We start from the raw sequence: 13,895 nt of genomic DNA on the forward strand, positions 1-13,895 counted from the left end.
AAATCCATCTAAGAGTGCCTCCTTCAAAACTTTGTAATTGTTGGCATCACTCTCCCTGACAGTAACGCGTCTGTCCTTACCTTTGCCAGTGAAAGATAGCCACAATATAGCAGCCCATTGCCTTTGAGGGACCAACTGTACCATACAGGCCCTCTTAAGTGCAGAAAACCACTTGTTTATGTCACCCCCCTCCTTGTAAGTGGGGGGGGACAATCTTATGCAGGTTTCTTGAATCTGTTTCTCTAACAGGATGACTATCAAGATTGCCACTGTTGCTGCCACCATGGGGAACTAACCCCAACTTCTGTCTTTCTCTCTCTACATCTAAGGATTCCCTGTCTAAGTCCAACTGTTGCTGCTTTAGCCTCAGTCCGGCCTCTTCCAACCTCAGCTTTCTGAATTCCCTGTCTAAGGTGTTATCCTCAGGGTGGGAGGTTTGGGAAGTCTTTGATACAGAGGTAATGTGAGAATGTGCAGAAGTGGACTTTCTCTGACTACTGAACACTAGTGACCTGGCCTTTAGGAGTGAAAGGTGTCCTACTGCTGTGTGACCCCCTCCCACTACCAGCTTCCCATTACCAGCTTCACTAGATGGCCTGTTAAGTGAAAGGTCTTTGGAAGTACCCTCCCCAGAGATCTCAGGACCCTCCCCTGAATCTATCTGGGTACCCCCCTCTCTACCTCCTGATCCTTGGTTTGACCAGTCTGACTCTGGTAACTTTCAAGGAGAAGGTTAAGAAGGAGTTCCTTAGTAGGGTTCTTACCAATCCCCAAATTTCTTTCTTTACTGAGACCCCTCAACATTTTAAAGTTTAGATTGTCATAAGTTGTTTTCACAACTTTAGGAGTAGCCTCTACCACAGACATGGTGAAAAGAAAGAGGTTAGGGGTAAGAGAACAAGTTTTAAAAACTTTTAAAGAAAAGAGAAAAACTTTTTCAAACTTTTTGGAAACTTTTTTGAAAGTTTTAAAGTGAAAGTAAGACTGTTAAGTTTACTTGTGTATATTTCTAAGTGTTTAGAATATGTTTTTCTTATGAAAAGCACCAATGACAAAGTGGTAAAGCAGTTACAACTACTTATCCCACCGCTGCACCACCAATGTGGGAGGCTGGCCTGGCTTGTAGTGGGTACCAATGGTACTTACACCTTGTGCCAGGTCTAGTAATCCCTTATCAGTAGAGTAGTAGTGATCTAGCAGCTTAGGCTTATAGAGGTAGCTATAACAGAGCAGCCAAGGCTGAGCTAGGGGAAATGCAAAGCTCATGCAATACCACTTATATCATATAGGTACTATATCATAAGAAAGACAATACTCATAGTTACTAAAATAAAGGTACTTTATTTTAGTGACAATGTGCCAAAAATATCTCAGAGGATATACTCCCTTAGGAGGTAAGTAACATACACAAAATATACACAACTAACCTATTCAGGTAAGTAAAACAGCAGAAAGTAGTGCAAACACTGTAAAACACAGTAGGATGAAATAGGCCTAGGGGCAACACAAACCATGTACTAAGAAAGTGGAATGCGAACCACGAATGGACCCCTAGGCAAGTGCAATGTGTAGAGGGTTGCTGGGAGTGTGAGAAAACACCAAGGGTGTAAAGGAGAACCCACCCAAAGACCCTGGAAATTAGGAGAAAAGTACTGCTATTTCCTCAAAAAATCACTAAAGTCGTGATAAAGGATTTTGCAAGGACCACAACAGATTGCAAACCACTGAAGACGGATTCCTGGACCTGAAGACCTCCAAAGAGAGGGGACCAAGTCCAAGAGTCGCTAAAGTGTCCGGGGGGGCAGGAGCCCACTAAACCCCAGATGAAGGTAAAAAATGTCTGCCTCTGGTTGGAAGAAGCTGCAGGATTTGCAACAAAGAAAGGAGGCAGGAAGTTCTTCTTCATGCAGAAGATGTCCCATGGCTTGCTGGAGGATGTACAGTTGTTTTCTGGGCAAAATACCACAAACAAGCCTGGCTACCTGTAAGAGTCACAGTTGGAGAAAAATGGTGCTGCCCGGGTGTAGGAGTCTAGACTGGCTTATAGTGAGTACCAAGGGGTACTTACACCTTGCACCAGGCCCAGGTATCCCTTATTAGTGTATAGGGTGTCTAGCAGCTTAGGCTGATAGATAATGGTAGCTTAGCAGAGCAGCTTAGGCTGAACTAGGAGACGAGTGAAGCTCCTACAGTACCACTAGTGTCATATGCACAATATCATAAGAAAACACAATACACAGATATACTAAAAATAAAGGTACTTTATTTTTATGACAATATGCCAAAAGTATCTCAGTGAGTACCCTCAGTATGAGGATTGCAAAAATACACAAGATATATGTACACAATACCAAAAATATGCAGTATAGTATTAGAAAACAGTGCAAACAATGTATAGTTACAATAGGATGCAATGGGGACACATAGGGATAGGGGCAACACAAACCATATACTCCAAAAGTGGAATGCGAACCACGAATGGACCGCAAACCTATGTGACCTTGAAGAGGGTCGCTGGGACTGTAAGAAAACAGTGAGGGTTAGAAAAATAGCCCACCCCAAGACCCTGAAAAGTGAGTGCAAAGTGCACTGAAGTTCCCCAAAGAGCACAGAAGTCGTGATAGGGGAATTCTGCAGGAAAGACCAAAACCAGCAATGCAACAACGATGGATTTCCAGACTAGAGTACCTTTGGAACAAGGGGACCAAGTCCAAAAGTCACGATCAAGTCGAGAGTGGGCAGATGCCCAGGAAATGCCAGCTGTGGGTGCAAAGAAGCTGCTACTAGGAAGGAGAAGCAGAGGATTCTGCAGGAACGACAAGGGCTAGAAACTTCCCCTTTGGAGGATGGATGTCCCACGTCGTGAAGAGTCGGGCAGAAGTGTTTTTCGGCTGAAAGACCGCAAACAAGCCTTGCTAGCTGCAAGTCGTGCGGTAAGGGTTTTTGGATGCTGCTGTGGCCCAGGAGGGACCAGGATATCGCCAATTGCGTCAGGGGATAGAGGGGGCACCCAGAAAGACAAAGAACCCTCTCAGAAGCAGGCAGCATCCGCAGAAGTGCCGGAACAGGCACTACAAAGTGGAGTGAAACGGTGCTCACCCGAAGTTGCACAAAGGAGTCCCACGCCGCCGGAGGACAACTCAGGAGGTCGTGCAATGCAGGTGCCCCCTCTGTCTCCTCACGCAATTGGCGACATCCTGGTCCCTCCTGGGCCACAGCAGCATCCAAAAACCCTAACCGCGACCCTTGCAGCTAGCAAGGCTTGTTTGCGGTCTTTCTGCACTTCTGTACGACTCTTCACGACTTGGGACATCCATCCTCCAAAGGGGAAGTTTCTAGCCCTTCTCGTTCATGCAGAATGCTCAGCTTCTACCATCCGGTGGCAGCTTCTTTGCATCCACAGCTGGCATTTCCTGGGCATCTGCCCACTCTCGACTCCATCGTGACATTTGGACTTGGTCCCCTTGTTCCACAGGTACTCTCATCTGGAAATCCATCGTTGTTGCATTGCTGGTGTTGGTCTTTCCTGCAGAACTCCACTTTCACGACTTCTGTGCTCTTTGGGGAACTTAGGTGCTCTTTGCACCCACTTTTCAGGGTCTTGGGGTGGGCTATTTTTCTAACCCTCAATGTTTTCTTACAGTCCCAGCGACTCTCTACGAGCTCACATAGGTTTGGGGTCCATTCGTGGTTCGCATTCCACTTCTAGAGTATATGGTTTGTGTTGCCCCTATCCCTATGTGCTCCCATTGCATTCTATTGTGACTATACATTGTTTGCACTGTTTTATATTGCTATTACTGCATATTTTGGTATTGTGTACATATATCTTGTGTATATTTGCTATCCTCATACTGAGGGTACTCAATGAGATACTTTGGCATATTGTCATAAAAATAAAGTACCTTTATCTTTAGTATATCTGTGTATTGTGTTTTCTTATGATATTGTGCATATGACACCAGTGGTACTGTAGGAGCTTCACTCGTCTCCTAGTTCAGCCTAAGCTGCTCTGCTAAGCTACCTTTTCTATCATCCTAAGCTGCTAGACACCCCTCTACTCTAATAAGGGATACCTGGGCCTGGTGCAAGGTGTAAGTACCCCTTGGTACTAACTACAAGCCAGTCCAGCCTCCTACATTGGTTGTGCAGCGGTGGGATAAGTACTTTGCAACTACTTACCACTTTTGTCATTGTAGTTTTCATAAGAGGAAAATATACAAAACAAGTTCAGTGTATGTACACCTAACCAAAAAGTTTTGCTTTTCTCCTCTCACTTCTTTTATTAAGTGCTGAAAAGTACCTCTAAACTTTCAAAAACTTCTTAAAACGTTTAAAAAGTTTTTTTTCTGTCCTTTAAAAAGTTCTGAAAACTTGTACTTTCTTTTTCTGTCCTTTAAACCTTTTCTATAATGTCTGGCACAGGCCAAACTGTTGATCTGTCCAAGACTGCTTATGACCACCTTAGCTGGAAGGCAGCAAGGAGTCTCTGTGTAGAAAGAGGTTTAGGGGAAGGAAAGAATCCCTCTAGAGAACTGTTAGTTAACATGCTAGTTGAACACGACAAGACTTTTGTTGGCACTTCTGGTGAGAAATTAGCTGATGGTTCCCACTCTGATTCTGCGGCACCCCTAGCAAAAGATTTAGGAGGGAATCTTTCCAACCTTCCCCTTAGCAGGCCACCTAGCATAGCTGGTACTGATGTGAATTCACATCACAGTAATAGTGTTGTTCTCATCACAATAGAAGTGTCACTTCTGTAGGGCAGAATGTTAGTGTGACATCTGTTAGGGCCAGGTCTCCTTCTGTTCATTCTCACCATTCCCCTGTTTCAAGACATGCCCTACCCACCCACCCTGATGACAGCGTGTTAGAAAGGGAGCTCAATAAATTGAGAGTGGAGCAATCCAGGCTGAAGCTCAAGAAGCAACAGCTGGATTTAGATAGGCAGTCCTTAGAACTAGAAAGAGAAAGACAGAAATTGGGTTTAGAAACCCATGGTGGCAGCAGCAGTATTCCAAATAGTCATCCTGCAAAAGAGCATGATTCTAGAAATCTGCACAAGATAGTTCCCCCTCACAAGGAGGGGGATGACATTAACAAGTGGTTTGCTGCACTTGAGAGGGCCTGTGTTTTACAGGAGGTCCCTCAAAGGCAGTGGGCTGCTATCCTATGGCTATCTTTCAGTGGAAAGGGTAGGCATAGGCTCCTTACTGTAAAGAAAGTGATGCCAATAATTTCACAGTTCTCAAGAATGCACTCCTAGATGGTTATGGCTTAACCACTGAACAGTACAGGATGAAGTTCAGAGAAACCAAAAAGGAGTCTTCACAAGACTGGGTAGACTTTGTTGACCATTCAGTGAAGGCCTTGGAGGGGTGGTTACATGGCAGTAAAGTTTCTGACTATGAAAGCCTGTATAACTTAATCCTGAGATAGCATATACTTAATAATTATGTGTCTGATTTGTTACACCAGTACCTGGTAGACTCTGATCTGACCTCTCCCCAAGAATTGGGAAAGAAGGCAGGCAAATGGGTCAGAACAAGGGTGAACAGAAAAGTTCATACAGTGGGTAACAAAGATGGAAAGAAGAAGGATGGTAAGTCATCTGACAAGGGTGTGGACAAATCTAAAAATGAGTCTTCATCAGGCCCACAAAAACACTCTGGTGAGGGTGGTGGGTCCAAATCCTCTTCAAATCAAAACAAAGAAAAGAAACCATGGTGCTATTTATGTAAAATAAAAGGCCATTGGACAACAGATCCCAGTTGTCCAAAGAAAAGCACCAAGCCTCCTACCACTACAACCCCTGCTGCTACACCTAGTGCCCCTAGTAATAGCAGTGGTGGTGGGAGCAAACCTACTAATAGCCAATCCAAGGGAGTAGCTGGGCTCACTTTTGGTAATTTAGTTGGGGTTGGTCTGATTACGGAGAACACAGAGGCTGTGTTAGTCAAAGAGGGGGCTATTGATTTAGCTACCTTGGTTGCTTGTCCCCTTAACATGGATAAGTACAAGCAACTACCCCTAATAAATGGTGTTGAGGTTCAGGCCTACAGGGACACAGGTGCCAGTGTTACCATGGTAATAGAGAAACTGGTCCACCCTGAACAACACCTACTTGGTCACCAGTACCAAGTAACCAATGCTCATAACAACACACTTAGCCACCCCATGGCTGTTGTGAATCTCAACTGGGGGGGGGGCGGTTACTGGTCCAAAGAAAGTTGTGGTTGCCTCAGATTTACCTGTAGACTGTCTACTAGGAAATGATTTGAAGACATCAGCTTGGTCAGATGTGGAGTTGGAGGCTCATGCAGCAATGCTGGGCATTCCAGGGCATATTTTTGCTTTAACCAGGGCGCAGGCCAAAAAGCAAAAAGGACAGGGTGACTTGGATCCTGGAAGAATGGACCAAGTGCTCCCTAAAGCTAGGGTTAGTAAAGGTAAATCACTACCTACTATCCCTCCCTCTACAGTGAATTCAACTTCTGAGGAAGAAGAATGTCCACCCTGTGCAGAACCTACACCAGAGGAGCTGAAGGCAGACACTACTGAGCTTTTGGGTGAAGGGGGGCCTGCCAGGGAGGAGCTGAGTGTGGCACAGCATACCTGTCCCACACTAGAGGGTCTAAGACAGCAAGCTGTCAAACAAGCAAATGGGGATGTCAGTGACTCTCAAAGAGTTTACTGGGAGGACAACCTCTTGTACACTGAAGCAAGGGATCCAAAACCTGGAGCTGCCAGGAGATTGGTGATTCCTCAGGAGTACAGAAATTCCTCCTAACTCTAGCCCACGACATTCCCCTAGCTGGACACCTGGGACAAATGAAAACTTGGGACAGACTTGTTCCCTTGTTTCATTGGCCTAGGATGTCTGAGGACACAAAGGAATTTTGTAAGTCCTGTGAAACCTGTCAAGCCAGTGGCAAGACAGGTGGCACTCCATTGGCATACTGGAACACCCTTATAATTCCCTAGTATATGGTACTGAGGTACCCATGGTATTGGGGTTCCAGGAGATCCCTATGGGCTGCAGCATTTCTTTTGCCACCCATAGGGAGCTCTGACAATTCTTACACAGGCCTGCCACTGCAGCCTGAGTGAAATAACGTCCACGTTATTTCACAGCCATTTTTCACTGCACTTAAGTAACTTATAAGTCACCTATATGTCTAACCGTTACCTGGTAAAGGTTGGGTGCTAAGTTACTTAGTGTGTGGGCACCCTGGCACTAGCCAAGGTGCCCCCACATTGTTTAGGGCCAATTCCCCGGACTTTGTGAGTGCGGGGACACCATTACACGCGTGCACTACATATAGGTCACTACCTATATGTAGCTTCACAGTGGTAACTCCGAATATGGCCATGTAACATGTCTATGATCATGGAATTGCCCCCTCTATGACATCCTGGCATAGTTGGCACAATCCCATGATCCCACAGGTCTGTAGCTCAGGCCTGGGTACTGCCAAACTGCCTTTTCAGGGGTTTCACTGCAGCTGCTGCTGCTGCCAACCCCTCAGACAGGTTTCTGCCCTCCTGGGGTCCAGCCAGGCTTGGCCCAGGAAGGCAGAACAAAGGACTTCCTCAGAGAGAGGGTGTTACACCCTCTCCCTTTGGAAAAAGGTGTTCAGGCAGGGGAGGAGTAGCCTCCCCCATCCTCTGGAAATGCGTTCATGGGCACAAATGGTGGCCATTTCTGCATGAGCCAGTCTACACCGGTTCAGGGACCCCTCAGCCCTGCTCTGGCGCGAAACTGGACAAATGAAAGGGGAGTGACCACTCCCCTGACCTGCACCTCCCCGGGAGGTGCCCAGAGCTCCTCCAATGTGCTCCAGACCTCTGCCATCTTGGAAACAGAGGTGCTGCTGGCACACTGGACTGCTCTGAGTGGCCAGTGTCAGCAGGTGACGTCAGAGACTCCTTCTGATAGGCTCCTTCAGGTGTTGCTAGCCTATCCTCTCTCCTAAGTAGCCAAACCCTCTTTTCTGGCTATTTAGGGTCTCTGCCTTTGGGGATTCCTTAGATAACGAATGCAAGAGTTCATCCGAGTTCCTCTGCATCTCTCTCTTCACCTTCTGCCAAGGAATCGACTGCTGACCGCGCTGGAAGCCTGCAAAACTGCAACAAAGTAGCAAAGACGACTACTGCAACTCTGTAACGCTGATCCTGCCGTCTTCTCGACTGCTTTCCTGGTGGTGCATGCTGTGGGGGTAGTCTGCCTCCTCTCTGCACTAGAAGCTCCGAAGAAATCTCCTGTGGGTCGACGGAATCGTCCCCCTGCAACCGCAGGCACCAAAGAACTGCATCACCGGTACCCTGGGTCTCCTCTCAGCACGACGAGCGAGGTCCCTTGAATCCAGCAACTCTGTCCAAGTGACTCCCACAGTCCAGTGACTCTTCAGTCCAAGTTTGGTGGAGGTAAGTCCTTGCCTCCCCACGCCAGACTGCATTGCTGGGAACTGCGACTTTTGCAGCTACTCCGGCCTCCGTGCACCTCCGGCGGAAATCCTTTGTGCACAGTCCAGCCTGGGTCCACGGCACTCTAACCTGTATTGCACGACCTTCTAAGTTGTCCTCCGGCGACGTGGGACTCCTTTGTGCGACTTCGGGTGAGCACTGTTTCACTCCACTTTGTAGTGCCTGTTCCGGCATTTCTGCGGGTGCTGCCTGCTTCTGAGAGGGCTCCTTGTCTTGCTTGATGCCTCCTCTGTCCCCAGACGCAAATGGTGACATCCTGGTCCCTCCTGGCCCACAGCAGCATCCAAAAACCGTAACAGCACGATTTGCAGCTCGCAAGGCTTGTTGGCGGTCTTTCTTCAGGAAAACACTTCTGCACGACTCTCCACAGCGTGCGGAATTCGTCCTCCAAAGTGGTAGTTCCTAGACCTTGTTGTTCCTGCAGAATCTTCAGCTTCTACTGTCCAGTAGCAGCTTCTTTGCACCCACAGCTGGCATTTCCTGGGCATCTGCCCATCTCCGACTTACATGTGACTTTTGGACTTGGTCCCCTTGCTCCACAGGTACCCTAGATTGAAAATCCATCATTGTTGCATTGCTGATTTGTGTCTTTCCTGCAGAATTCCCCTATCACGACTTCAAATTTTTTTGGGGAACTTTAGTGCACTTTGCACTCACTTTTCAGGGTCTTGGGGTGGGCTATTTTTCTAACCCTAACTGTTTTCTTACAGTCCCAGCGACCCTCTACAAGGTCACATAGGTTTGGGGTCCATTCGTGGTTCGCATTCCACTTTTGGAGTATATGGTTTGTGTTGCCCCTATCCCTATGTGTCCCCATTGCATCCTATGGTAACTATACATTGTTTGCACTGTTTTCTAATACTATTACTGCATATTTTGGTATTGTGTACATATATCTTGTGTATGTTTGCTATCCTCATACTGAGGGTACTCACTGAGATACTTTTGGCATATTGTCATAAAAATAAAGTACCTTTATTTTTAGTATATCTGTGTATTGTGTTTTCTTATGATATTGTGCATATGACACTAGTGGTACTGTAGGAGCTTCACTCGTCTCCTAGTTCAGCCTAAGCTGCTCTGCTAAGCTACCATTATCTATGAGCCTAAGCTGCTAGACACCCTATACACTAATAAGGGATAACTGGGCCTGGTGCAAGGTGTAAGTACCCCTTGGTACTCACTACAAGCCAGTCCAGCCTCCTACACCCTTTTAAGAGAGGTTCCTACATCAGACATGATAGAAGAAGGTTTAGAGACAGTGAGAAGAGAGAAAAAGTTTCAGGACTTTTTAAAGAACAGAGAAAAAAAAAATTTCAACTTTTTGGAAACTTTTAGAAGATTAGGAGTACTTTTCAGCACTTAGTAGAAAGTGTAAGAGAAGAAAAGCAAAACTTTTTGGTTAGGTGTACATACACTGAACTTGTTTTGTATATTATTCTCTTATGAAAAGTACAAAGTGACAGAGTGGTAAGTAGTTACAAGTGTAGGAAAGTACCATTTTGCCTGGCATGTTACCCCCATATTTCACTGTATATATGTTGTTTTAGTTGAATGTGTCACTGGGACCCTGCCAGCCAGGGCCCCAGTGCTCATAAGTGTGCCCTGAATGTGTTACCTTTGTTATGACTAACTGTCTCACTGAGGCTCTGCTATCCAGAACCTCAGTGGTTATATTCTCTCATTTCTTTCCAAATTGTCACTAACAGGCTAGTGACCAATTTCACCAATTTACATTGGCATACTGGAACACCCTTAAAATTCCCTAGTATATGGTACAGAGGTACCCAGGGTATTGGGGTTCCAGGAGATCCCTATGGGCTGCAGCATTTCTTTTGCCACCCATAGGGAGCTCTGACAATTCTTACACAGGCCTGCCACTGCAGCCTGAGTGAAATAACGTCCACGTTATTTCACAGCCATTTCCCACTGCACTTAAGTAACTTGTAAGTCACCTATATGTCTAACCTTTACCTGTTAAAGATTAGGTGCAAAGTTACTTAGTGTGTGGGCACCCTGGCACTAGCCAAGGTGCCCCCACCTTGTTCAGGGCCAATTCCCCGGACTTTGTGAGTGCGGGGACACCATTACACGCGTGCACTACATATAGGTCACTACCTATATGTAGCTTCACAATGGTAACTCCGAATATGGCCATGTAACATGTCTATGATCATGGAATTGCCCCCTCTATGACATCCTGGCATAGTTGGCACAATCCCATGATCCCACGGGTCTCTAGCACAGACCCGGGTACTGCCAAACCACCTTTTCAGGGGTTTCACTGCAGCTGCTGCCAACCCCTCAGACAGGTTTCTGCCCTCCTGGGGTCCAGCCAGGCTTGGCCCAGGAAGGCAGAACAAAGGACTTCCTCAGAGACAGGGTGTTACACCCTCTCCCTTTGGAAAAAGGTGTCAGGGCTGGGGAGGAGTAGCCTCCCCCAGCCTCTGGAAATGCTTTCATGGGCACAGATGGTGCCCATTTCTGCATAAGCCAGTCTACACCGGTTCAGGGACCCCTCAGCCCTGCTCTGGCGCGAAACTGGACAAAGGAAAGGGGAGTGACCATTCCCCTGACCTGCACCTCCCCTGGGAGGTGCCCAGAGCTCCTCCAGTGTGCTCCAGACCACTGCCATCTTGGAAACAGAGGTGCTGCTGGCACACTACTGCTCTGAGTGGCCAGGGCCAGCAGGTGACGTCAGAGGCTCCTTCTGATAGGCTCCTTCAGGTGTTGCTAGCCTATCCTCTCTCCTAAGTAGCCAAACCCTCTTTTCTGGCTATTTAGGGTCTCTGCTTTGGGGGATTCCTTAGATAACGAATGCAAGAGCTCATCAGAGTTCCTTTGCATCTCTCTCTTCACCTTCTGCCAAGAAATCGACTGCTGACCGCCCTGGAAGCCTGCAAAACTGCAACAAAGTGGCAACGACGACTACTGCGACACTGTAACGCTGATCCTGCCGCCTTCTCGACTGTTTTCCTGGTGGTGCATGCTGTGGGGGTAGTCTGCCTCCTCTCTGCAGTAGAAGCTCTGAAGAAATCTCCCGTGGGTCGACGGAATCGTCCCCCTGCAACCGCAGGCACCAAAGAACTGCATCACTGGTCCTCTGGGTCTCCTCTCAGCACGACGAGCGAGGTCCCTGGAACTCAGCAACTCTGTCCATTTGACTCCCACAGTCCAGTGACTTTTCAGTCCAAGTTTGTTGGAGGTAAGCCCTTGCCTCCCCACGCCAGACTGCATTGCTGGGAACCGCGTGTTTTGAAGCTACTCCGGCTCCTGTGCACTCCACGAAGATTTCATTTGTGCACAGCCAAGCCTGGGTCCACGGCACTCTAACCTGCATTGCACGACCTCCTGAGTTGTCCTCCGGCGGCATGGGACTCTCTTGTGCAACTTCGGGTGAGCACCGTTTCACTCCACTTTGTAGTGCCTGTTCTGGCATTTCTGCGGGTGCTGCCTGCTTCTGAGAGGGCTCGTTGTCTTGCTGGGCACCCCCTCTGTCTCCTGACACAATTGGTGACATCCTGGTCCCTCCTGGGCCACAGCAGCATCCAAAAACCCTAACCGTGAGCTTTGCAGCTAGCAAGGCTTGTTTACAGTCTTTCTGCAGGAAAAGACTTCTGCAAGAATCTTCATGACGTGGGACATCGGTCCTCCGAAGGAAAAGTTTCTAGCCCTTGTCGTTCCTGCAGAAACCTCAGCTTCTACTGCCCAGTAGCAGCTTCTTTGCACCCACAGCTGGCATTTCCTGGGCATCTGCCCACTCTCGACTTGATCGTGACTTTTGGACTTGGTCCCCTTGTTCCACAGGTACCCTCGTCTGGAAATCCATTGTTGTTGCATTGCTGGTTTTGGTCTTTCCTGCAGAATTCCCCTATCACGACTTCAGTGATCTGTGGGGAGCTTTAGTGCACTTTGCACTCACTTTTCAGGGTCTTGGGGTGGGCTATTTTTCTAACCCTCACTGTTTTCTTACAGTCCCAGCGACCCTCTACAAGGTCACATAGGTTTGGGGTCCATTCGTGGTGCGCATTCCACTTTTGGAGTATATGGTTTGTGTTGCCCCTATCCCTGTGTGTCCCCTTTGTATCCTATTGTAACTATACATTGTTTGCACTGTTTTCTATTGCTATACTGCATATTTTTGGTATTGTGTACATATATCTTGTGTATATTTGCTAGCCTCATACTGAGGGTACTCACTGAGATACTTTGGCATATTGTCATAAAAATAAAATACCTTTATTTTTAGTATATCTGTGTATTGTGTTTTCTTATGATATTGTGCAAGTGACACTAGTGGTACTGTAGGAGCTTCACTTGTCTCCTATTTCAGCCTAAGCTGCTCTGCTAAGCTACCTTTTCCATCAGCCTAAGCTGCTAGACACCACTATACACTAATAAGGGATACCTGGGCCTGGTGCAAGGTGTAAGTACCCCTTGGTACTCACTACAAGCCTCCTACAGGGACGCCATTATAAGTGTGCCCTACATATAGGTCAATACATATACGTAGTGTCACAATGGTAACTGAATATGGCCATGAAAGGCATCATAGAACTGGGAATTGTACCCCAATACTTATTCTGGTGTTGGTGGTCCAATTCCATGCATCCTTGAGGCTCCACCATAGACCCCCAGTACTGTCATACCAGTCTTCTGAGGTTTTCACTGCAGCCACAGCTGCTGCCATCTCACAGACAGGCTTCTGCCCTCCTGGGTCTTGAGCAGCTTAATCCCAGAAAGGGAGAAAAATGCGTTTCCTTTAGGAGAGGGGTGTTACACCCTCTCCCTTTGGAAATAGGTGTTACAGGCATGGAGGGGTATCCCCCCAGAGCCTCTGGAAATGCTTTGAAGGGCACAGATGATGTCTGGCTTATAGTGGGTACCAAGTTGTACTTACACCTTGTGTCCTTGGGTTTTGCCATGTTGTTTTCAGGATGATCAGAGAACTCTGGGAGCATCTGAGTGGCCAGTGCAAGCAGGTGACAGAGACCCCTCCTGATAGGTGGTTAGGTGACCAATCCCCCTCTCTGGGCTATTTAGGGCCTCTCCTCTGGGTGTTTCCTCAGATTTGGATTGCAAGACTCCAGCAGGACTCCTCTGCATCCTTTGCTTCACCTTCTAGCATTGAATCAACCGCAGAACTGCTCCAGGAACTCTACAACTGCAACAAGGTATCCAAGAAGACTGCTGCAACTCTGTAACTTCAGCTCCTGCAACAGTTTCCAGGTTGTGCATGCTCTGAGGACTGCCTGTCTTCATCCTGCATCAGAAGAATCAAAGAAATCTTCTGTGGAGTGACGGAGTTACTTTCCTGGTTCAGCAGGCACGCCTCTGCAGCAACGACTGGTACTCTGGGTCCCACCTCCTGTCAACAAGCATGGATCCTAGAACAAGGTGGTGGACCG

The sequence above is a fragment of the Pleurodeles waltl genome, chromosome 1_2 (assembly GCF_031143425.1).
Source record: "Pleurodeles waltl isolate 20211129_DDA chromosome 1_2, aPleWal1.hap1.20221129, whole genome shotgun sequence".
NCBI classification, from domain to species: Eukaryota; Metazoa; Chordata; class Amphibia; order Caudata; family Salamandridae; genus Pleurodeles; species Pleurodeles waltl.